General features: G+C 42.5%; 1 protein-coding gene across 10 annotated transcripts in view; it reads right to left on the bottom strand.

Annotated features, from left to right (window-relative positions):
* Nucleotides 1-24,300, bottom strand: part of AMBRA1 (autophagy and beclin 1 regulator 1) — a 208,474-nt gene that overhangs the window by 130,253 nt on the left and 53,921 nt on the right. The window lies entirely within an intron of this gene.

Below are 24,300 nucleotides of genomic sequence, written 5' to 3'. Positions count from 1 at the left end.
AAATACTAAGAGGTCCTTTACAGAAAAAACTTGCCCACCCTATTCTAAATGAATACTAAACTCTGCTAATATCAGTAGGCAGACAATTGAAGCTGTACAGTTCCTAGCATTTTAAATGAAGGGGGAAAAAAGTATTTGTTCCTTCTCTGATTAGTAATCTGAACCTATCCAACATGTGTTTATTTCCATATACTGACATGCGCCTAGAACCTAAGAAGCCACTGGTGCCCGTGTATGGAGAGCAATCTCCTAGTCTGGCCTTAATGTCTTAGTTGCTATTTCAGTTCAGGGAGCCAAACCCGAGCTAATAGCTCCCTTCTACCTAGGAAATAAAATCCAAATTCTTCAGATTGGCATTCAAATGTCTAATTTTTTGCATATACTACATGCCCTAGTCCAGTGGCTTCCCATCGCTTTGACCTCAAAACTCCTTTAGCATTCTTTAAAAAAAAAAAAAAAAACCTTGAGGACCCCCAAAGAGTTTTATTTTCACCATATTTAAAATTAAAATTGAGAAAAAATTAATACACAAATATGAATTCATAGTCACAAGCTGTCAGTCTCTTTAAAAAAAAGACTCCATTGTGTACTCGTGTAAGACTAAGAAAAACAAAAAGGCATGAGAGATAGCATAATGGTTATGCAAAAAGACTCATGCCTGAGGCTCTGAGGTTCCAGGTTCAGTCCTCCTGCACCATCATACACTGGAGATGAGCAGTGTGTAGGTAAAATGAAATAATAATAATAATAACACCAAAAAAAAGCCTCCACCATTACTATAAAACAACATTTTGACTTCAGGGACTCAGGCCACACTTAAACACTGCTCAAGTTAAACTAAAAGCACTCTCATTATTTCACCTACTTCAGCTTGCTGATTTTACTTTTCTCTGGAAAGTTCTTCCTCATCTCTGCATGTAAAAACCCTTGAAAACTCCAGGCAGAAGTTCACCTTCTGTTCCCCAAAACCCAACACAGTTTAGAATATCTCCTTAAAGGTCCTCTCCCAAGCCATCTTAGACTGCAGTGACTGGAAAGCATGTGTGGTCTGCAAGCTACAGGAGGATGGGGCTGGGTGCAAGTGACGATCGAGTCCCCCTTAAAACCCAAATCACCTAGTTACTACATGACAGAAGACCAAGACTGGGAAGAACAAGAGAGGCACATCTAATCATCCCTCACTGACCCCATGACTGTCAAAGTAGGGTTGCCAGGAGCTCATAAGCTCTTGCACTTAAATTCCTGAAGGAACAAGGTTTTCAGAAACTGCTTACCTCACCCTTCATCCCTTGGGTGACTTAAGCTGCTCAGGTTAAAGTGCTGACATGGTTGTTCTGATAAATGCAGTGGAGTCTGGTCCTGGGGGGGCTTATTAAAACATAAAGTCAGAGGCTGGCTATTTGCCTTGGAAACTACCACTGATGCTCTTAGACTGAGTGTTGCCAAAAGAGACCGCCACAGGGTGAAAGAGAGCAATGCTTTTGGGGCGGGGGTGGGCAGAGGAAGGGGCGGAGGGCCAAAGAAACTTGGATGCATGACTACCTTCTTCATTTTTGGATCTTGCTCTGCAAGCCCCAGATCTCTCCCTTGGCACATGCCTGGGCTGGGATATGACAAGCCCTTATTCTTTGGTTAAAAAAAAATTTAATAATAATAACTGTGTGTCTGAAACGACACCTCTATTATGATTTCCACATTGACATCTCTGCTTTAAAGCGGAGGCATCGAAGCCTCCCCATTTCACACACTGGCAATTATCACTTAAGTTACCCAACGACAAGCACTCATCTGATAGCTGCAGAGCCCCTTAGTTCTTGGGGTGCACTACAGCACAGGATGTAGTTGCCAACAGAGCATGGCAGGCATATGCTGCCCCTGCTGTGAAGTACACCAGGCAAGGTGGCACTGCTAAAAGGCCAGGCTGCAGGGTGTGTGTGGGGGGGCTACAACAGCAAAAGTTTGTACTGCCTGTCGTGTGGATTGGCTTTATTTTACTATCATTAAGCATAAACAATTAATGGAACTCAAAACACTGCCTTTCACCAGGACAGCTTTAGAGCATCTTTACAAAGCATTAATGTATTCCTCATGTCTCTGTGCAATGAGTGATAGATGGCTAAACATCAGAGCACAACATAATCACTGACACCAAAAAGAAGCAGGAAGCCATTCAAATGGATTGAGTGTGTGACTATCTATCTAGCTATGTAAAAGTCTTGTCAGAGGGGGTCGGGCAGTAGCGCAACGGGTTAAGCACATGTGGCGTTAAGCGCAAGGACCAGTATGAGGATCCCGGTTCAAGCCCCTGGTTCTGCAGGGGAATCGCTTCACAGGTGGTAAAGCAGGTCTGCAGGTGTCTATCTTTCTCTCCCCCTCTCTGCCTCTTCTCCTCTCTTGATTTCTCTCTGTCCTCTCCAACAATGATATCAATAACAACAATAATAATAACAGCAACAAAACACAACAACAGCATATATCACAACAACAGCAACAAAAGGGAAAAATTAGCCTCCAGGAGCAGTGGATTCGTGGTGCAGGCACTGAGCCTCAGCAATAACTCTGGAGGCAAAAACAAACAAACAAAAAACAGTCTTGTTAGAGAAGTCAGCCAGACCTCTCTAGGAACATCTGGCCTTCTGCTAACTTGGTAGTCATTTTTATTAAAATTGCAAGATGATTTGGTGACACCATGGCCTAGCTCGTGTGTATGTGTAGATATACATATTCCTGACACACTGTAATCATGGGATTTCAATTTTTATAATAAAAACTTACTTTTGTGAGCATCTGAATTCAAAGGCCTACCCTGATCTGTGTGAACATGCTTACTCTGAGGCAAAATCCCTTTTCTACAAGAGACTTGGGAGGTATGTTCCAGGTCACACTTTATTGTACCAAAGTAAAAGACTCTGGGGTGGGTGGGGAGGAGAGTACAGATCCAAAAAGGATGACAGAGGATCTAGTGAGGGTTGTATTGTTATATGGAAAACTGGGAAATGTTATTATGCATGTACAAACTATTGTATTTACTGTCGAATGTAAAACATTAATTCCCCAATAAAGAAATAAAAAAAAAACATTAAAAACAAAAAAAGCTAGAAAGAAGAACCAGGCAGTAGTGTACTTGGTTAAGCACTTACAATATAGTACACAGGTTCAAGCCTCCGGTCCCCATCTGCAGGGGAAAAGCTTCACAAGTGGCAAAGCAGGGCTACAGATGTCTTTTTATCTCCCTCTCTATCATCCCCTCCTGTCTCTCAATTTCTCTCCCTATCTAATAGATAAGTAATAAAGCAAAATAAAAAATATATTAAAATAAATAAATAAAAGCTAGAGAGAAAAATTTTTTTCGTACAAAAAAACTAAAGGTTTTATTTTGGAGCTAGGAGACAGGTCACCTAGTAGAGTACATGCCTTGTCACTATACCAAAGGCTCAGTGTTCACGTCCCAGCATGAGTTGGAAGCATCACAACAAGGGAAGGTGAACAGGTGGTAGAATGGTGTTATGGTGCCTCTCCCTTTCTCTCTGCTTCTTCTTCTTTATCTATGTAAGATTAAAAGAGGGGCTGGGCGGGGGTGCACCCAGTTGAGTACACGTTACAATGCAAAAGGACTCAGGTTCAATCCCCCATCCCCACTTGCAGGAGGGGAGCTTCACAAGCAGTGAAGCAGGCCTGCAGGTGTTACTCCCATTATCTCCCCCTTCTTTGTCAATTCTTGTCTGTATTCAATAAGAAAATTAATCATTCAACTAGAAAAAAAAAAACATAAAAAATGGAAAAGTCAGCTCAGGAATAGAATGCCATGCATGCATGGCTCTATAGTTATAGCTTTAAAAAAGGTATTTTTAAATTTTTATATATATATATTTATTTATTTATTCCCTTTTGTTGCCCTTGTTTTATTGTTGTAGTTATTATTGATGTCATTGTTGTTGGGTAGGACAGAGAGAAATGAAGGGGGGGGAGACAGATAAGACACCTACAGACCTGCTTCACCGCCTGTGAAGCAACTCTCCTACAGGTGGGGATCTGGGGGCTTGAACAGGGATCCTTAAGCTGGTCCTTGGGCTTTACATCACATGCGCTTATCCCGCTGCACTACCATCCAACTCCTGGTAAAAAAAAAAAATTTTTAAAGATTTATCTTAGGGCCTGAGTGGTGGCACACCTGGTTGAACATACGTTACAATGCACAAGGACTTGAGTTGGGCGGTAGTGCAGCAGGTTAGTACAATGCACAGGGACCTGGATTCAAACCCATGGTCCCCACTTACAGGGAGAAAGCTTTGTGAGTGGAGAAGCAGTGCTGCAGCGTTCTCCCTACCCCCCCACAACGCACGTGCGTGTGTGTGTGTGCGGATGTGTGTGTGATGCCAGAGATTGAACTTGGGAGTTCATGCTTGAGAATCCAGTACTTTATCCACTGTGCCATCTTCCAGACCACCAGGTGTCTATCTTCTCCTACCCTCCCAATTTCTGGCTGTCTATATCCAATAAATAAATCTAATAAAAAATTTTAAATAATAATTATAAATAAAAAGATTGACCTTACAAGTGAGAAAGAGAGAACTGAATATCACTCCAGTATATCTGGTGTCAGAGATCAAACTCAGGATCCCACATGTGCAAGCCCCACTGACTTAACTCTTGGACTGCAGACTTATTTTTGACTAGGAAACCAATGGATGGGGAAGGGCAGATCAATCAAAACACAAACACACACACACACACCCCAATGAGAAACAGGTTTAGCCTTTATGAGGCAGTACCTCCTAACTGACTTTTCCCCATATCAAGAAGAGATTTACAGAATCCAATAATCCTGAGTTCTCACATAATTGTAATCAGAATAACAGGCAGAGCAAAAAAGTCTATCTCTAGACCCACAAATTCTACAAATATAATGATAGTTTCTATCATTCCCTACCTCAGTAGCAGCAAACCTGTACATTTTGTTTTCGGTGATTTTTCACTACCAGATTACTGGCCTGAAGTTTAAAAAGCCCTCAACCAAAGTCATTTGTTCCTAAGAGGTGGGTCACGGAGCCTAATATATTACAAGCACTAAACTTTAAAATGTGAATTAAAACCTTGAGGCTTAATTGCCAATATGAGGGCAAAGAAAGTAAGTAAATGAAGTTTTACAAGAGACCGAGGAAAAAGAAATGCACAGTGGGTTGGAACATTTATTAAGCAGAAGCAGCCTTCTTGACTCAGGTCTGTTCAAGTAATGAGGTTTCTGGAGTCTACAGAACTAGACAAGAGGGCAGATTCCAGCTGGGCCTCCAAATAGTGTACTGTTAGCCCTTGAGCTAATACAAAGCTCAGAGCACAATCATTTTCCTTACATCCCAGGTTCATTCTGAACTGCTCCTCCTAGTGACATTTGACTTTCACTGACTCACATCTGGGGCTACACTACTTGCCCCTGTGTGCAGATGCTGACTTTAGTGACCTTCCTGATTCTGCTGAGTATAATTTCTCCACCATTACCCCATATCTGTCTAGAAAACGTGATAGTGTCAAAGAAAGAAGGAGAAGGAGAAAGAGTACACAAAAGTATAACTAGAAACCTAGATATACACTAGTTTCTGTGAGAAAGAGCGTATGTTCACACGTATCCATAAACTACTGCAAAATATATACCTGAAAGCAGAAGTACACTAGAGTTTGCAGTGAGTAACACTTCCTCTCCACTATTCCAAGCTTTGGGTCCATGATTGCTCAACAATTTGTTTGGCTTCGTATGTTAACTCTCTTTTCAGTCACCAGGTTCCAGATGCTATCAGGATGCTGGCCAGGCTTCCCTGGATTGAAGACCCCACCAATGTGTCCTGGAGCTCCGCGTCCCCAGAGACCCACCCTACTAGGGAAAGAGAGAGGCAGACTGGGAGTATGGACCGACCAGTCAACGTCCATGTTCAGCGGGAAAGCAATTACAGAAGCCAGACCTTCTACCTTCTGCAACCCACAATGACCCTGGGTCCATGCTCCCAGAGGGATGGAGAATGGGAAAGCTATCAGGGGAGTGGGTGGGATATGGAGATTGGGTGGTGGGAATTGTGTGGAGTTGTACCCCTCCTACCCTATGGTTTTGTTAATTAATCCTTTCTTAAATAAAAAAAAAAAAGTTAAAAAAAAAAGTATAACTAGAAGGTGGAGACAGCACAATGGTCATGCAAGAGAGACTCTCATGTCTAAGGCTCCAAAGTCCTAGCTTCGATCCTGCACACTTCCATAAGTCAGAGCTGAGCAGTGCTCTAGTATAAATAAATATTTTTAAACAGAGAAAAACGTGCATATTTCCACTCTCATTTTCTGTTCTCCAAAGAATTACACACTAGCATCTGTGTAATAAGGCCTTGCGTCACTTTATCTAACTCCCTTCTATATAGGGACATCACAAGTATAGAAAAAAGATGGAGGGGGTTCCCGGAAGATGGCGGACTGAGAAGCCGCTAGCGGCGTGAGCTCTGATCAAATCTTCTGGAAACGGTTCCAGATGCTACCAGGATGCTGGCCAGGCTTCCCTGGATTGAAGACCCCACCAATGTGTCCTGGAGCTCTGCTTCCCCAGAGACACACCTTACTAGGGAAAGAGAGAGGCAGACTGGGAGTATGGACCGACCAGTCAACGTCCATGTTCAGCGGGGAAGCAATTACAGAAGCCAGACCTTCTACCTTCTGCAACCCACAATGACCCTGGGTCCATGCTCCCAAAGGGATAGAGAATGGGAAAGCTATCAGGGGAGGGGGTGGGTTATGGAGATTGGGTGGTGGGAATTGTGTGGAGTTGTACCCCTCCTACCTTATGTTTTTGTTCATTAATCCTTTCTTAAATAAAAAATTTAAAAAAAAAAGAATAAAATTAAAAAAAATAAAAAAAGAAAAAAGATGGAGGAAAGGGGTAGATAGCATAACAGTTATGCAAGGAGACTATCATGCCTGAGGCTCCAAAGTCCCAGGTTCAATCCCCACACCACCATCAACCAGAGATGAGTAGTGCTTTGGTAAAAATAAGATGAGGGGGGAAAAGGAGATAGGCGTTAACTCAAGATCATCAGAAGCAGGGAATTCTATTAAAATCGTAAGAAGATGGTATGGGGGCCAGATGATTGTGCACCAGATTAAACACACATAGTACAAAGCACGAGGACCCATGCAATGATCCTGGTTTGAGCTCTTGGATCCCACCTGCAGGGGGTCATTTCGCAAGTTGTGACGCAGGTCTGCAGGTGTCTATCTCTACCCCCCCTTCACTCCCCTCTCAATTTCTCTCTGTCCTATCCAATAAAATTTTTTTAAAAAATGGTGCTCCTGGAGGTGGCACAGTGGATAAAGCATTAGACTCTCAAGCATGAGGTCCTGATTTCAGTCCCTGGCAGCACATGTAGCAGAGTGATGTCTGGTTCTTTCTCTCTCCTCCTATCTTTCTCATAAATTAATAAAATCTTAAAAAAAAAAAAAAAAAAAAAGGACTATCATTATAAAAAAAATTTTCTAAATGGCCACAGAAGCAGTGGTTTCACAGTGCAGGTGTGGTATGAAGTTACTGCTAGTTCCCTGTGAAATGTAACATTAAAAATAACAGAAAGGGGGTCAGGTGGTGGTGCACCTGGTTGAGTGCACGTTACAATGTGCAAGGAACCAAAGTTGAGCCCCTGGTCCCCACCTACAGGGGGAAAGCTTCATGAGTGGTGAAGAAGGGCTGCAGGTGTCTTTCTCTTTCCCTCTCTATACGCCCCTTCTGGTTGTCTCTACCAAATGAATAAATAATAATATTTTTTTAAAAATCAAAGGAGAGCAGATAATAAAATAAATTTACCAGAGGTTTTCAAGGAAGGCAGGTTCTCTTCAGGGAACCTACAGTACAGTCTAAAGACTGTATAGATTGCTCCAGCTGGGCGGGGGTAGCGCTGCTGGCATCTAGTGGCTAAAGGCCAAGGGGTGCTGCCACAGGGCACAGAACACGCCCCAATAATCAGCTAGCCCCAGTGCAAACACTCTTACTACTGTGAAAGTCTCTGAAAGAGATTAATGGTCACAGACTAATAAAAAGAAACCCTGAGTAACTGATGCAGGAGGCAGCACAGTCCATTAGGTTTAGGGTCAGATTATAGTTTCAATCCAGCACTGTGTGCCACATACTGTGTCTATTACCTCCTGCTTCCAAGTTTCAGGGGAAATCCCCAGCTCATAAGGTTTTTGAGACAGAACTTATATATGAAAGTATAGAAGCCAATCTATAGTCCAGTAAATAGCCATTTTATTTTCTTCTGCAGGGAACATAACAGATTCTGGTCCCCCAAGCTACTGTGTCCCCAACCAGTGCTTTCTTAGAAAGGCTTATGCTGAGAACTGATGGCTACTGCATGGGATAAGCATGAATAACCGGAGCCTGGAGAGATCACGTGGTCCTCACCCGAATAATCAACAAGCACAGTGGGTCATCCACCCATATCCACTGGGCCATACAAGCCCTGATTCATACCACAAACATTATCTGCTGTTGGATATACACTAGTATGTAAAATACAAATACAGTCCTTAAAGTAACTAACCTGCAAAACTGAACCCCAAAGAGCCAGACTCCGTGCCTTTGTTTAATCTCCACAAGGAATCTCTATCAGACTGTGACTTGCTTTAGCCAAGAGCAAGCTGGGCCTAGCTTTCAGTTTTAAAGCGCTATTATTTAATGAGACAGAGCAATCAAGCCTATGCTAGTCATATGTGATGCCAAGGACGGAGCCGAGGATCCTCAGATTTGCAAAGCATGTGCTTTACCAGCTGAGTCACTCTCTGAACCTGGGAGGGGAGAGACGGCTCGAGACTAGCTGTCTCCAGATGATTCTAGAGAGACAACCAGGCAGGACCAGCAGAACTTCCCAACTGAACCCAGTCTACCCTAAACTAAGAACAGTGAAAGATAAAACGGTTTCATGGCTGTTGTCATGTGGTTCATGACACATCTGTAGATGAATGACACAGTTCCTGATCTCATAAAAACTTTCTAGCTAGTCACAACTGCAGAATCCAAACTGTGGGATACATCCATGAAGTTAGCTTACACTACAGCGATCACTTCAAAGGAACTTGTTATCGGAAGAAAAAAAAAAAAACTCTAAATAAAGACATCTGAAGATGACTAAGCAATAAAATGGTGTGCTGTCTGTAGTGCACCAACATTGCCTTGCACTCACTGCCCATCACCTCATTTTTTTCTTTGCTCCTGCCTCATGCTATCATGACAGAATCATCTTAAACTTGTATGGTCTCTAAAAGGTTCCTCTCTTCTCTCCTGACTGTATGACATGGAGTTGGGCAACACTGGACTCAAAAATCACAACTCTGGTTGAGTGTACATGTTACCATGCCAAAGGACCCCGGTTCCCACCTGCAAGGGGAAAGCTTCACAGTAGGTGAAGCTGGGCTACAGGCATCTCTCTGTCTCTCTTCCTCTCTATCTTGCCCCTCTCTCTCGCTTTCTCTCTGTATCCAATTAATTAATAAAATGAAGGAAAAAAATAACTTTTTTTTTGGTAAATTGTACCAAAGCAAAGGATTCTGGAGAGGGAAGGAGAGTGAAGAGAGGAAAAAAAGCTTTGGGACCCTGCCTGGTACATAATGAAATTATATGTGTCAACTCCCCTGCATCACCATAAGCCAGAGCTGAGCAGTGCTCTGGTAAAGATAGATGGACAGATGGATGGACAGATGGACAGACAGACAGACAGACAGACAGATGAATAAAAAGAAGGAGCTAGGCAGTGGTACCCTAGTAGAGCGGTTACTTTAGCATACACAACCCCCTGCCCCCTTTAAGGAGGAAGCTTCATGAATGGTGAATCTGCTGCAGGTGTCTTTCTATTTCCTCTTCTCTCTGATTTCTGTGTCTCTATTAAAAATAAGTAAATGTTGCAGAAAATGGAGACATTTTACACATGTACCCACAACTGTATTTACTGTAAACCACTAACCACCCCAATAAAAATAAGTAAATAAATAAATAATAAGATGGTGGCTGTCAGTCATAAGGGAAGGTGAAAATGGTGAACTGTTGTTCAGTGAGTAGAGTTTCATTGAAACTAGATAAAGTTCTGAGAGATCTGTTGTAAAGCTATGAACATATACTTAATACTGTGCTTAAGAACTGTTAAGAGGGTAAATTTACTCTGTGTGTGTGTGTGTGTGTGTGTGTGTGTGTGTGTGTGTGTGTGTGTGTGTAACTAAATCACAATAAGGAAAAAGAGAGGGTGTGCGCTCCATTTGCCACCAGAACAAAGAAATTAAAGGATGAAAGTCACCTTGCTGAGATGAAGCCATTGAGCCAAGGAGCAGCAGGGGGTAGAGAAGTGAGAAACACTTTGTGAACAAGTGTAGGGAGCAGAGGCTATTCACACTCCCAGACAGCAGAGAGAGGGGCACAGTGTTAACAAGCTGCGGTTCTCTTTCTATGACAGGGTCAGACCTGCAGTCTTTGTTCCTTTATTATTACCATGTCCTACTCCTAACTGGAGTTTAATTTCCTGGCAGGTGACACCCAAGCCAAGCAGTCTTTTCACTAAACACGCCCCTCTGTTCAAGGCATGCTTCCAGGGAGAGGTGCAGACAGACATTTTCCGCCATGGTTTTACACAGTCCAGCATTAGAGGAAGGCTGCTATCAGACTGCATGACCTGGCATCACAGGGCTCTGCTCACTAACGTGTGCCCCAGCCACCAAATAAGCCTGGCACCCTCACTTTCCCTCTTTGGAAACAGAGGAGGAGTTTGTTAATTGTTGCTATTAAAAAGTCAGGCAGCCTCTCAGGTGAGGGGGCTGTCAGCATGTCAGCTTACAGACAGCAGGGGAGCCCCCCTCGGGTGAATTAGACAGGATGGGTGGGGTGGAGAAGGCACTGCCGTGTCCAGTGCTGCCCCCTGGTGGAGTTGAGTGGTAGGATACTTAAGAAATAAAATAGCACCCTCTGAGCGAATGCTAATGGTCACCAACATAAAAATGGAATTAAGGATAAAACATGAATGGGTCACACCCACAGAGTCCCAAACAAGGCACAAAGAAAGTCTGTCCCCTGACTAATGGGGCAACAATTCCTGATGACTGGAAAGGAAGGACAAAAAGACAGTGAGGGGGGAAAAATGTAATGGCTATTAAACATTGTGGTGGCCAAACAAGATACCTAAAAGCTAGTTTCTGTCTCTGGGCTGGCTAATGTAATAGGCCCAATCATTAAAACCAAATGTTCTCAAGTGAACATGTCAGGAATGACCCTCAAGAAGGGCAGAAATAAGACGTACTGGATATTCTACCCTCCCCCTCCTCATAAATACATATATAGTGAAATCCAAGAGGAGAAGCTACCTGCTAGGCTCTACTAGACTGGGACCAAGTATAATAAGCAAAAAATATTATGCAAACAGAACCCCGTACACCTGGTGTTATTGTCTTAGCAAAACCTCCAACGCACCCTCCCTTTAGAGCACTGCTCTGAACAGATACAGCAGCCAAGGGGACTGGGAGGGAGGGAGGAGGGAGCATGAGCGCACGGAACCCGGAGTGTGTGCAGTGCACTTACAGACCCCACTGTAGTCCCTGCAGCGCTCTGATGCCTGGGAGCTGACAGAGATTACATCTTCTCTCAAGTGTTCCTCTGTGTATACAAAGTACACAGCCTGCATGCACTATACCACTCAGTCCCAGAGAGGGGAGATAAAGAATGATTTAGATCAGCCTAACAGGTAGGTGCTAATGTGACCTGCAGCAGGGGTGAGCACACCGCCCAGAGGAGCTGGAGGCCACACCCTCCCCTGCACCTGGGCCAGACACCACACCCAGAAATAATTCCCAAGACAAACTGGCTTCTGGGCAAGTAGCAGAGGAAACCAGAGACTATGCACTTCTTTCTGCCTGCTCTGAGTTGACACCGAAGACATTTAGTCCCAAGCAAGAGAGAAAGAGTACATGCAGGAGCCCCCGCCTACCTCCCTAACCCTCATTATCATAATGGCTTATATACTGTAACTCCGGACTCGCCCTCAACAAAGACTGGCAAACCTTGGTTCGACAGCCAGTTTTGGTCTGCAGTCTCTTTTGTATCTCCCCAAGAGCTGAGAATGGTCTGTGTATTTTTTTTAATTGTTGGAAAACACCAAAACAAGATGGTTTCGTGTCACATGAAAAATCACATGTGCCCATAAATGTGTATATTTTTAGAACACAGTCATGTTCATTCACTTAGACCTTGTGTATGGCTGCCTTCATGTGACAAGGGCAAAATTCAGTAGTTGCACCAGAAACCATCTGGCCTTAAAGTCCAAAATATTTGCCAACTGCCCTTTACAGAAAGTCTGCTCCCTGGGGCCAGGCAGTGGCGCACTTGGTTAAGTGCACACATTAATTACAATGTGTGAGGAACCGGATTCAAGCCTCTGGACCCCACCTGCAGGGGGAAAACTTCATGAGTGGTGAAACAGAGCTGCAAGTGCCTATCTCCCTCTCCCATATATATCCAACGATAAATAAAAATTTTAAAAAGAAAAGAAAAGAAAGTCTGTTCCCTTGACACAGCAGACACAGTGAGCGCCACTCTCAAAATTCAAGGAGGCTTGGATAAAGAGTGACCTGGTTAGACAGGTAAGCTGTTTGGGCGAAAGGAAACTGAGAGCAATTGTACTTCTCTTCCACCCTATCCTCACCCGCATATTATCAAGGCAAAAAATGGCAACTACCTCTGAGAAGTTGGATGTCTTCTTTTTTGTTAAAACAACTAATTTAATGCCAAACTGAGGGCATTAGCTCAGGGCCTCATGCATTCATGTTGCTTTCAAAAGGCATTCCAGGCTCGATTTTTTTTTTTTAATTTAGTGAAAGAGAAAGAGTGAGGGAGAGATGTAGAGGTGTAGAAAGAGAGAGAGAGAGAGAGAGAGAGAGGACACCACAGCACTGCTTCACCATCCAGAGTCCCCCTACTGTTCTCATGTGGTACCAAGGCTCACACCCAAGGCCTAGCATAAGGAGAAGGTTCTTCCAGGAGAGGTATCTCCTGTCCCTGAAATGAGGTGTCTACATGTCACTGCCTTACGAGAGGCCAAGCATTATCTGAATTCTCCCCCTCACTGAACAAGACCAAGGAGACTAAATATCCCCACATGTAAGAAGAATGTCAAAGACATGCCTCTCTCACACCCAAACTGTGGAATAAGGTGAGTATAAGCATCTCTAGCTGTTAAATATTGAGAATTAAGGGCGGGGTTAGATGGTATAATGGTTATGCAGAAAGACTCTCATATTTGAGGCTCCAAAGTCCCAGGTTCAATCCCCCATACCACCAGAAGCCAGAGCTGAGGAGTGCTCTGGTGAGAGAGAGAGAGAGAAAATTAGAAACATGGAAGTCTTCAATCTTGAGGAGTAGGTTCCCAGTGGTAGTAGAATGTACTACTGAGAAGCTTAAAACCTTAAAGGAAATATAATACAGGATTAGAAAGCCCAAGCTATCCATATATTTATGAAATTATAGTCCTAAAATACAATGGGATTTAAATTTTTGTATTGCTAGAAACCAGAGAATCATTCTGCCGTGTGTGTGTGTGTGTGTGTGTGTGTGTGTGTGTGTGTGTGTGTGTGTTTCTTTCAAAGAATTATTTCATGAGAGAGACTTAGAAAGGTCAGAGCATTACCCTGCCATATGTGATAGGATCTAACTAGGTGCTTCTTCCTTAACTTAGCAGTGAACCAGCTATCTGATCACATGTTTGTTTGTTTACCAGAACACTGCTCATCTCTGGCTTATGGTGGTGCTAGGGATCAAACCTGGGACCTCAGGCATTATGGTCTTCTGTGTAAACCACTGTGTTCTTTCCTTTTTATTTGGTGTTGGAACTGGAACCTGGGGTCTTACATAGGCATTGTATGCATTTTACCCAGAACCAGAAAATGTCATTTTTCACATTTTAAATGAGTAGTAATAAGTACATAGAATTACTTTTTTTTATTTATCATTAACAATGTTCATATTCTTTAAACCTAGCGACTGTACATGTAAAAATTCATCTTCCAGAAACATCTACACAATAAGCAAAGATACTGCACCACTGTTTGGGAGAGCAGAGAACAGGAACAACCCAGATTCTATCAACAGAGAACTTAATTACTGTGTATTTGATTATTGGAATGTTTAAAAGAATACAGATCTATATACATCTATACAACATATTAAGTGAAATATGATTCTATTTTTTTTCTTTTTTTGCCATCAAGGTTATTGCTGGGGCTCAGTGCCTGTACCAGGAATCCACTGTCCCTGGAGGCTATTTTTTTCCCTTTTGTTGTTGCCCTTGTTGTTTTATCGTTGTTGTGATTATTGTTACTGTTGTTGATGTCATTGTTGGATAGGACAAGAAAGAAACAGAGAGAGGAGGGAAAGACAGAGAGGAGGAGAGATAGACACCTGTAGACCTGCTTCACCACTCATGAAATGACCCCCCCTGCAGGTGGGTAGCTGGGGACTCATAAGGGATCCTTAAGCAAGCAGGTCTTTGCGCTTCGCACCATGTGTGCTTTTAACCCTCTGTGCTACTGCCCGACCCCTATATGATTTTATTTTTACGAATAAGGAAAAAAACTTTCTTTGCAAAGAAAATTCTGGCATTAGTACACATGGTATTCAGTTAACAGTGCTCAGCATTATAGGACATTCACTTTTTTATATCTTTATTTTTATTATTTATTTATTTATTTATTTATCAGAGCACTGCTTTGCTCTGGTTTATGGTGATATGAGGACTGAACCTGAGACTTTAGAACTTCAAGCATGAGAGTCTCTTTGCATAACCACTATGCTATCTAGCCCCCTGGGGACATTCACTTTCTATTTCACATCTTTGTTAATTTGTAGAATTTCTACAAATGAATTTGCATTAGTTCCATAAACAAAATAAATAATAAGCATTTCAAATTTTCCATTTATGACCTCCTTGCTCACTATTTTAAAAAGTCAGCCTCTATGGACTAGGAGGTGGCACAGTGGATAAAAAATGTTGGACTCTTAATTCAACATAAGGTTCTGAATTCAATCCCTGCCTGGCATCCCCTAAGCAGGACTGATGCTCTGGCTTTCTCTTCCCATTCCTTTCCTCTCTTTCATAAATAAATAACTAGGGTGGGGAGATAGCATGATGGTTATGCAAAAGACTTTCATGCCAGAGGCTCCAAGGTCTCAGATTCAAGGCCACACACACACACACACACACTACCACCACCACCACCACCACCACCAACACCACCACCAGCCAGAATTGAGCAAGGCCCTGGTAAAAATAAATAATCAGTATTTTGTTTTCATGTCAGGTTCTCCCTTCTTTAATAACATGCCATCATGGGAGGAGTCCTGCATTGCAGATGATAAATACATTCCTCTAGGAGATTTAATTACATTTTTATTAATTTAATAACTCTTCATCCACGCATTTAAGGCCTTTTCTAATTTTGAAGTGATCACTGACTCTCCTCCTTGGTTGTCGTCAGTCTCAGAACACAAATTAGTCGTCCGATGTGTGATGCTGATCTAACTTTAATTCGCCCTATTTAGCAGTGCTTCTTCGGTCTATTCTCAATCAGGAGCCACAGCGATCATCTGAAAATGTAACATCAGGCTACTCCACTTCTGACAGCTTCCCAAATCACTCAGAGTAAGAAGCAAAATCCCTTAAATGGCTTAGAAGGCCCTGCATAATTTGATCCCTATTACCTCTTTATCTTCTATCACTCCATGCTTGGCTGTGCTCCTGCCAGGCAGTCAAGAGATTCTGTTTGCCCTTTTCTCTGTCCAGAGTGCCCTTCGCCCCATGTCCATGAGTTTATTCACTCACTTCTTGGAGATCTACCTCCAATGTCACCTTATCAAACTTTCTTTGATAACCTTATTTAACACTGAAAACTTCCTTTCCAGCAGATGAGATAGTTTATTAACTGTCTTCTTTAATTTTTACTTCTGCTGTTTAAACTGCATCTGGTATATAATAGGTGCTTGGCAAATATTTGTCAAGTGAATGAATGAACTGATCAGAGTAATTATGTCATAAACCCAACCTCCAGGGTTACAGTAAGAACTGTGGGCCAGCCCTTGTACATATAGACCCTCCAACACCCTCCTCTAAGGCCCACATTTTGCCTTCCCCTAGTTTTCCCAACACTCCTGAATAAAATAAACTGCTTTATTCCACCGTCAATTTGTCTCATTTTTGACTTCTCAATATCGGGTTCTCTCTCTTTTCCCAGAAGAAACAAGTCATGATTTGTCCATAGCAGAAATTAAAAGCACCAGCTACAGATTCTTCCCTATTCTCTGTCTTCAAATGTCAAACTTCCCAGTAAAAACTCTAAAGCTAGAAAGGTCTAATTGTGAAATCTGAATACCAAAGATAACAATTCCAGTGATATTTAGGGGAAAAACTGGATAATTGCAAAACTGACTTAACATTAAGGATTCTGTCACACTTCCCCAATTCCAACACCCCAAACCCCAATCCCCAGAAAAAAAAATTAAAGAGAGAGAGAGCTCAAAACCATCTCAAGCCAAAAAAAAAAAATCATTCTGGTAATGTTCAGGCCTCAAAACAAAACAGCCCACTTTTCAACTCCAAAAGCATTCTACTTATAAATGAATTCAGTGAAGCTCTCTGCAGAAATGAAAATATAAAAAACACAAATGAGAAACAGAACCTTCACATTCAATTTGGCTTATTCACATCTAATTTGAATTTTACCAAAACCAAGTAAACCATCAGAGAGACTTTGGAGTCTTAAAGAGAAAAGCAAAAACCAACACCAAGACACAAAGGCAAAGATCAACAAAACTGTCTCCAGAGGAGGGTATGTATGATCCCAGTGTCTCCAGAGGAGGGTATGTATGATCCCAGTGTCTCCAGAGGAGGGTATGTATGATCCCAGTGTCTCCAGAGGAGGGTATGTATGATCCCAGTGCATTTCAGGAGGGGCAGGCTTTGAGTCACCACTGGGAACCAGTCTGAAGCACCAGGTACACCCACTTTTCACAGGCTTCAGGACAAACAATACACGTGTGAGAAAGTAGCACAACAGTGAGCCACCAGAAGAACAAATTCTTGGTCATCCGAGATCAAGTTATAAGGGATCTTCCGCATACAACTCTGTAATACCACTCACTCATTCCACAGCCTTACTGAGCTGATTCTCCTTAAGACTAAAGGCCGTGGAGTGTGCTGCTTTCTCATGAGTGAGAGCCAGGTTCCAGCGGGTTTTAGTGCTGTGGTCTTTCTCCCTCCCCCCCGCCCCCAATCTGAAAGAAAGAGAGGGAAGGAGGAAGACTAAAGGATAAACCTGATAGTGAGTCTTTTATTTTATAAAAGTCAAAAAGGATTCACACTGGGACCAGAGAGGTTGCTCTGGCCTCTGCTGTGTGTTTGTTCACTCACTATTCTCTCCCCACCTTGTGTCAATTCTTTTTAAGAAAAGCATTTATGAGGGCCGGGCGATAGTGCAGCGGCTTAAGCACACATGGTGCCCAAGTGCAAGGACTGGGGGAAGGATCCCAGTTTGAGTCCCCAGCTCCCCACCTCCACAAGCGGGTTTACAGGTGTCTATCTTTCTCTCCTCCTCTCTCGATTTCTGTCTGTCCCATCCAACAACAATAGCAATAACAACAATAACAACAACAAAGGCAACAAAATGGGGGGGTGGCCTCCAGAAGCAGTGGATTCATAATACAGGCACAGAGCCCCCAGAAATAATCCAGCATGCAAAAAAAAAAAAAATATATATATATATACACACACTGTATACTTACACCGGAGATGTCATTTCAATCATCTAAATTCCATTCAGAGTTCAACTAATTAGCTTTGATGAAGAAACTATCATAGGAGAGTACTAATTGTAGTGACTTGAAGGACCTAAGGGTTCAAACCTACTTTTTTATAAGAACCATGTTTCCCCTGTGGCACCTGGACACAGAACAGCAAACACAGTGGAAGCTTCATGAGCGGTGGAGCCATACCGTGGTTTCTGTCTGTCTCTCTCGCCATCCATCTGGGAGGAAAAAACAAATTCCAGTGGGAGCAGTAGAATCACACAGGATTGAAACATCAGGAGGAAAGGAGTGTCACTTTAAGCTTTCTTATTTATTATTATCATCTTAACCAGAACACTGCTCAGCTCTGGCTTACAGTGTTGCAGGAGATGGAACCTGGGATTTTGGAACCTCAGGCATGACAGTCTACATGCCTAACCATTATGCTATCTACCCGGGCCCTGTTTTCTTACTTATTAAAAAAAAATAAATAAATTCTAGATTTTCTCCAGTTTCAAAATGCCATTAAAAAAAATTTTTCCCTGGGGATCGGGTGGTAATGCAATGGGTTAAGGACACATGGCACAAAGCACAAGGACTGGCGTAAGGATCCTGGTTCGAGCCCCCAGCTCCCTACCTGCGGGGGGGGGAGGGTCACTTCACAAGCAGTGAAGCAGGTCTGCAGGTGTCTGTCTTTCTCTGCTCCTCTCTGTCTTCCCCTCTTCTCTTCATTTCTCTCTATTCTATCCAACAACAATGACATCAATAACAGCAATAATAATAACCACAACAAAGACAAAACAACAAGGGCAACAAAAGGGAAAAAAAAAAATTAGGCTCCAGAAGCAGTGGATTTGTGGTGCCGGCACTGAGCCCCAGCAATAACCCTGGAAGGGGGGCGATTTTTTTTCCCCTAATACCAACCTTTTGAAATCACACAATGTCCTGATGTCAAGAGCCATATGCCCTGATCTTTTCTAGCTAGACTCTGGGTTACAGACTCAAAAAAGCTGTTTCCTTGCAAGTAGAACTTGGACTAGAGTTGTATTGCACCAAAGTAAAAGACTCTGGTGTGTGGGGTGGGGTTCCAGTCCTGGAACATGATAGTGGAGGAGGACCTAGAGGGGCTTAAATTGCTATATGGAAAACTGAGAAATGTCACACATGTACAACTACTGCATTTTACTGTCAATTGTAAACCATTATTTCCTCCCCCAAATAAGGAGGGGGAAAAAGTTTCCTATAGTGAAGCAGAAAGCTTGCTACCCATAAGCTGGAATCAGACTACAGTCAGCCCCCCATCTCTATCCCCAGGCAAAATGAAACAAACTGTACCAGTTAGTCTTCTTCTTCTTCTAGCGTTTGCCCTTCTTCCGTAGCCAGTCAACAGCGTCAGTACCCGGAGGCAACATACAACTATACTGAAGTCTATCTACACTTGGACTTAATAGTATACTATTTGCAAACACTAGTAATTATATCTGTAACACCGAGGGTCCAAATATACCTCCTTAGTATATCTGCGAGTTCCAGGCCAAAAAATAAGCCTTCTTCCTTCAAGCACATAGACAGTAAAGACACCTTTTCTTCCCTGCCTGCCTAGCAGAGCTGCAGCAACAGCCCAACAGTGACACCTGCTGGGGAAATCCAAGCAAGGGCTGGAGAACACAGGCCGCTTCAGAAGTAGAAGATGCTCACTGGTACCAGTTTGTATGAGTGATGGACACTTGAATGCGGCCATTCAGTTTATGAAGGGATGGACCTTCTCTGGTGGGTCGGAACTTAGACTATTTAATAGTATACCTGATTTCTGAGAGGGCTGTCAATTTTCATGGTATACCTTACCCTATCTCTTAGAAAAACCCATAATGTCACTAATCTACAATAGGAAGCATGCATTATTTATATATTTTAATAGAAAAAAAAAAAAACCTGTGTGTAAAATTTTTTTCTAGCTAAGTAACATGGGACTTCATGCTTTTTTCCCTTCAGGATATGACACTTCCCATGTTTGTGCCTGCCTGAATTCCTCATTTCCTCACATAGGAAGGTAATAATCTTTTTTCTTTCAAGAATGTTTGTTTAGTTTTTTTATTTAAAAAAAAAAACTTTATTTGACTGGGCAGAGAGAAAGTTCGAGGGAAGGCGGACAGAGAGGGAGATACAGAGAGATATCTGTAGCCCTGCTTCACAACTCATGAAGCTTCCCTCCTGCAGGTGGGGACTGAGGGTTTGAACCCAGGTCCTAGTGCAATATAATATCAGCACTTAACCAGATGCACCACCACCCAACTGCGGGACCTCATTGTCTATACCGTATTAACTTTACTTAGTTTGGTGAGAGAAAGTGAGAGGGAAGGAGGGCAGGCAGGCAGGGAGGAAAACCTAACACTATTTCCTCATTTGTGAAGCCTTCCCCTGAAGGTGGAGACAGGGTGTTCCTGAGCCATTCAAAACACACACACACACACACACACACACACGTATAGCGAGACATAGATAGACTAATAGAACTTACTTTTTATTTGACAGAGTCTGAGAAATCGAGAGGGAAGGGGAAGGCAGAGACCTGCAACACTGCTTTTCCCCTGCAAGTAGGGACTGGGGGCTTGAACCAGGGTCCCTGTGCATTGTAATATGTGCAGTTAACCAGGTGTTTTATTTAAACCAAAAACACATACTTCTTTGGTCTACAGAAAGTTCTAGTGAAATCTTGGCAGTTTCTGGGTTTTCAATGGTCTGCTTGGGGCCAGGTGGTGGTGTACCTGGCTAAGCACACACACTATAGTGCACAAGGACACAGGTTCAAGCTCCTGCTCCCCACCATGAGTGGTGGTGAAACAGGGCTGCAGGTGTTTCTCTGTCTCTCCCTCCCTATCCCCCCTCCCCTCTCAATTCTCTCTGTCTCTATGCAATAATAAATAAAATTTAGGGCAGGGGTAGATAGTATAATGGTTATACAAAGAGACTCGCATGCCTAGGCTCCAAAGTCCCAGGTTCAATTCCCCGCACCACCATAAGCCAGAGCTGAGCAGTGCTCTGGTCATAAATAAATAAATTAATTAAATTTTTTTAAAGATCTCAGCTATGATAGTGATATATACACACACACACATATATATATATTTAAAAGTGGTCTGCTTGATTAAGAAATAATTATTGATATTTAGAGTCACTGAGGCTATTGGCAGGACAATAAAGCAACAATATATCATAGTTCCTCCAATCACATTTGTCTCGTTTTTTATGAGTAATAACTTCATGTGGCTAGTGACCACTATATGGACAGCACAGATACAGAATATGTGCATCACTGTGGTGTGTTTATTGTCAGAACTGTTCTAGGGAAACGTTTTTAAAAGAAATTATCTGATAACTGGGTGTGCACAGTGGTTAGGGAACAGAGATAAAAGACTGGCCAGGCCAGTGTTAATAATCTTTGACACCAGCTGACAGGTGTATACGAGTTTGTTTATTATACTTTTCATGTTGTACATGTTGAAAGATTTCCATAACAAATATGTAGAAGAAAAATAAACAAATACGGGCCACCTAAAAGTGAGCTTTTCACATTAAGAAATACAGAACATAGTGTGGAGGGCAGCTTGAAACATTCTGCATGGGGCAGAGGTAGATAGCATAATGGTTACACAAAAAGACTCTCATGCCTGAGGCTCCAAAGTCCCAGGTCCAATCTCCCGCACCACCATAAACCAGAGCTGAGTAGTGCTCTGGTAAAAAGAAAAAAAATAATAAAGTTGACTTATGTCTAGTAAACCTATAAAACAAGGCTACTATGACAACATTTCACAAATGGGGATCATCAAAAAAGAATTAAAGCTATAATACATAAAATAGGGGGGAACAAACTCTGCATGTGCTGAACTGAGTTCAAATCACTAGTGACCTGACCTTTTTTATTTATTTTTTTTTTAGAATTTATTTATTTATGTATTAATGAGACAGATAGGAGAGAGAAAAAAACCAGACATCACTCTGGCACATGTGCTGCCGGGGACTGAACTTGGGACCTCATGCTCGAGAATCCAATGCTTTAGCACTGCGCCACCTCCCCAACCACAGTGAACTCCTGACCTTTAACAAAAGCCTGACTTCACTGAGCCTCACCGTCCTCAACCACAAGGTGAGAAGTTAACATCTGGTTCCCAACACACAGTCCCTCATGAATTGGTAACTGTAATTACTATAAGACAGTAGAGTTTATATTAAGTCACTTAGATATTTTCCATGAAGTGGAATTGCTAGAATGGAATGGACAACAAAGACTGACCAGAAGTCCACTGGTGCCATGGAAACAGGTACTGGTTAACTTTTAGCTGTAATTCAAGACAGTCTTTTCATGGCTTTTCATAAGTTTTTGAGGGTGAGCAAGATAACATAATGGTTATACAAGTGGACTAATGCCTGAGGCTCTGCGGTCCCAGGTTCAATCAGAATAAGCCAGAGAGCTGTGTAGTTGTGGGGGTGGGGGAGAGACACACTTTTTAAATGCCTCTATGTACAAGGCAATGTGGTTGCTGCCTCTTAACCTCTCTTTACAAACAGGAAGAACAGATTCTTAAGACACTTGACCACTAAGCAAGGCAAAATATTCCAAAGCCAGGCATTTAGGAGGTACTGATAAAGAACTGCCTTTAAACAGATGGGCATAACAACAGTCCCTGTGACTTTGTCTTTCACCTCCAAACTAGTCTCCCTCTGTTCCCCATAGCAACTGCCTCCTATCTTACATACACCATGCCCTTTCCTCCCCAAGTTATGCTCCATTTCTCTAAAATAAAATGTTCCTCCCTCTCCAAATCCTACTCAGGCCTTAAGACTTGATTTTGTAAAGCCTTTGTTGTTGCTGTTGTTGTTGTTGACACTTGCCTTCCCCTAGAATTAGGCTGCATTTAATCTCAACACCAATACAAGGAAGCATTTGGTCACCTACTATGTTTGGATGACTTCATGTTGGCTATTGCCACTGCGGTAACAACACACATTCCTGGTGGGCAAAGACAAGGGACAGTACTGTCCTCCCCACACAGGGCCTAGCGCAGTGTTGGAAAAATCCTAACTGTCCAACAAACACTTATTAACTGCAGACTCATTAAAGCATCCTCCCAATCCATATTCCCACCCTTGTTAGAAGCTTATGTCAGAGAAATTTCAGTTGCCTCAACACAGACAATCTAATGCAGAGCAATATGCTTTTTGGATCCAACAGGCATATTCTGGGAGTTGCTGATTACGCTAGATTTGACCTTTACACAATTACAGAAAGAAGTCCCTAATAAATGAAGATAGATGTGCACACAGCCATACATGGGACACGGAGTGGGTGCTTAAATACACCCACTCTGTTTCTTCCATGGAAGAATAACCTAGAATGCAAATCTGAGTAAGGAGGGGTCTTCCGTCTGTGAATTTGTCTTCCCCACCCCAAGGTGAGGTGAACATCCCTCAGGGAACCTTAATGAAGTAACTAATTTGTTGGCCAACTATATATATTATACTATATAATATATATATTATAGGCTCCTTGACGTAAGACATACATATATTTGTTTCCTATGTCAAGCTGCAATGTGCCAAAAGACAAGATTTAATAGGTAAGCCCAGTCATAGTTGTCCAAAGCAACAGAACCGAAGAAGAACCAATATACTAATTAGCTCCAAGAAGGTTTTCTTACTACTTATTCCTCAGCAGTCTTGATTCATAATAACTAGTCCTCCCCACATAAGCATTCAAAAAGGTGAAAAGCCATGGTAGAGCCATGGAGATAGCACAGCAGTATCCTACACACAGGACTTGCATTGAGAGGTCCCAGGTTCAATCCCTGGTACCACCAACAGCCAGAGCAGAGAGGTGCTCTGGTCAAAATTAGAAAAATGAGACAGGGCAGAGCATGAGAAGACAGCATAAAGGTTATGCAAAAACATTTTCATGCCTGAGTCTCTGAGGCCCCGGGTTCAGTCACTGACAACGCCGTAAGCCAGAGCTGACCAGTGATCTGGTTAAAAATAAATAAAGATAAAATGCAATAGAAGTCAAAGGTTTCACCTCCTCATGTCTCCCCAACCTAACCAACATTTTCCTTTTATAATAAAGGTCACGTCACACGTTCAGGCAGAAAAGGAGCTAACACAGCCACCTGACTCATACTGTTGGGCGGTCAGAAAAGTCACGACACCTTTTTGCATAGAAAAACATATTAAGGAGCCAGGCGGTGGTGCCCCTGGTTAAGGTGGTACACCTTACACACACTATAGTGCGCAAGGACCCAGGTTCAAGTCCCTAGTCCCCAACTGCAGCGGGGAGTTTCTTGAGTGGTGAAGCAAAGCTACAGGTGGTTATCTCTCTGTCTCTTTCGCCATCTCCCCTCCCCTCAATTTCCCTGTCTCTATCCAATAAATAAATCAAAATAAAATAAAAAATAAATTGCTGGTAAAAAAAAAAATTGTGATCT

This window comes from Erinaceus europaeus, chromosome 17, assembly GCF_950295315.1.
Source record: "Erinaceus europaeus chromosome 17, mEriEur2.1, whole genome shotgun sequence".
Classification (NCBI taxonomy): Eukaryota; Metazoa; Chordata; class Mammalia; order Eulipotyphla; family Erinaceidae; genus Erinaceus; species Erinaceus europaeus.
The sequence above is the reverse complement of the archived record's forward strand: the minus strand, read 5'-3'. Positions and strand labels throughout refer to the sequence as shown.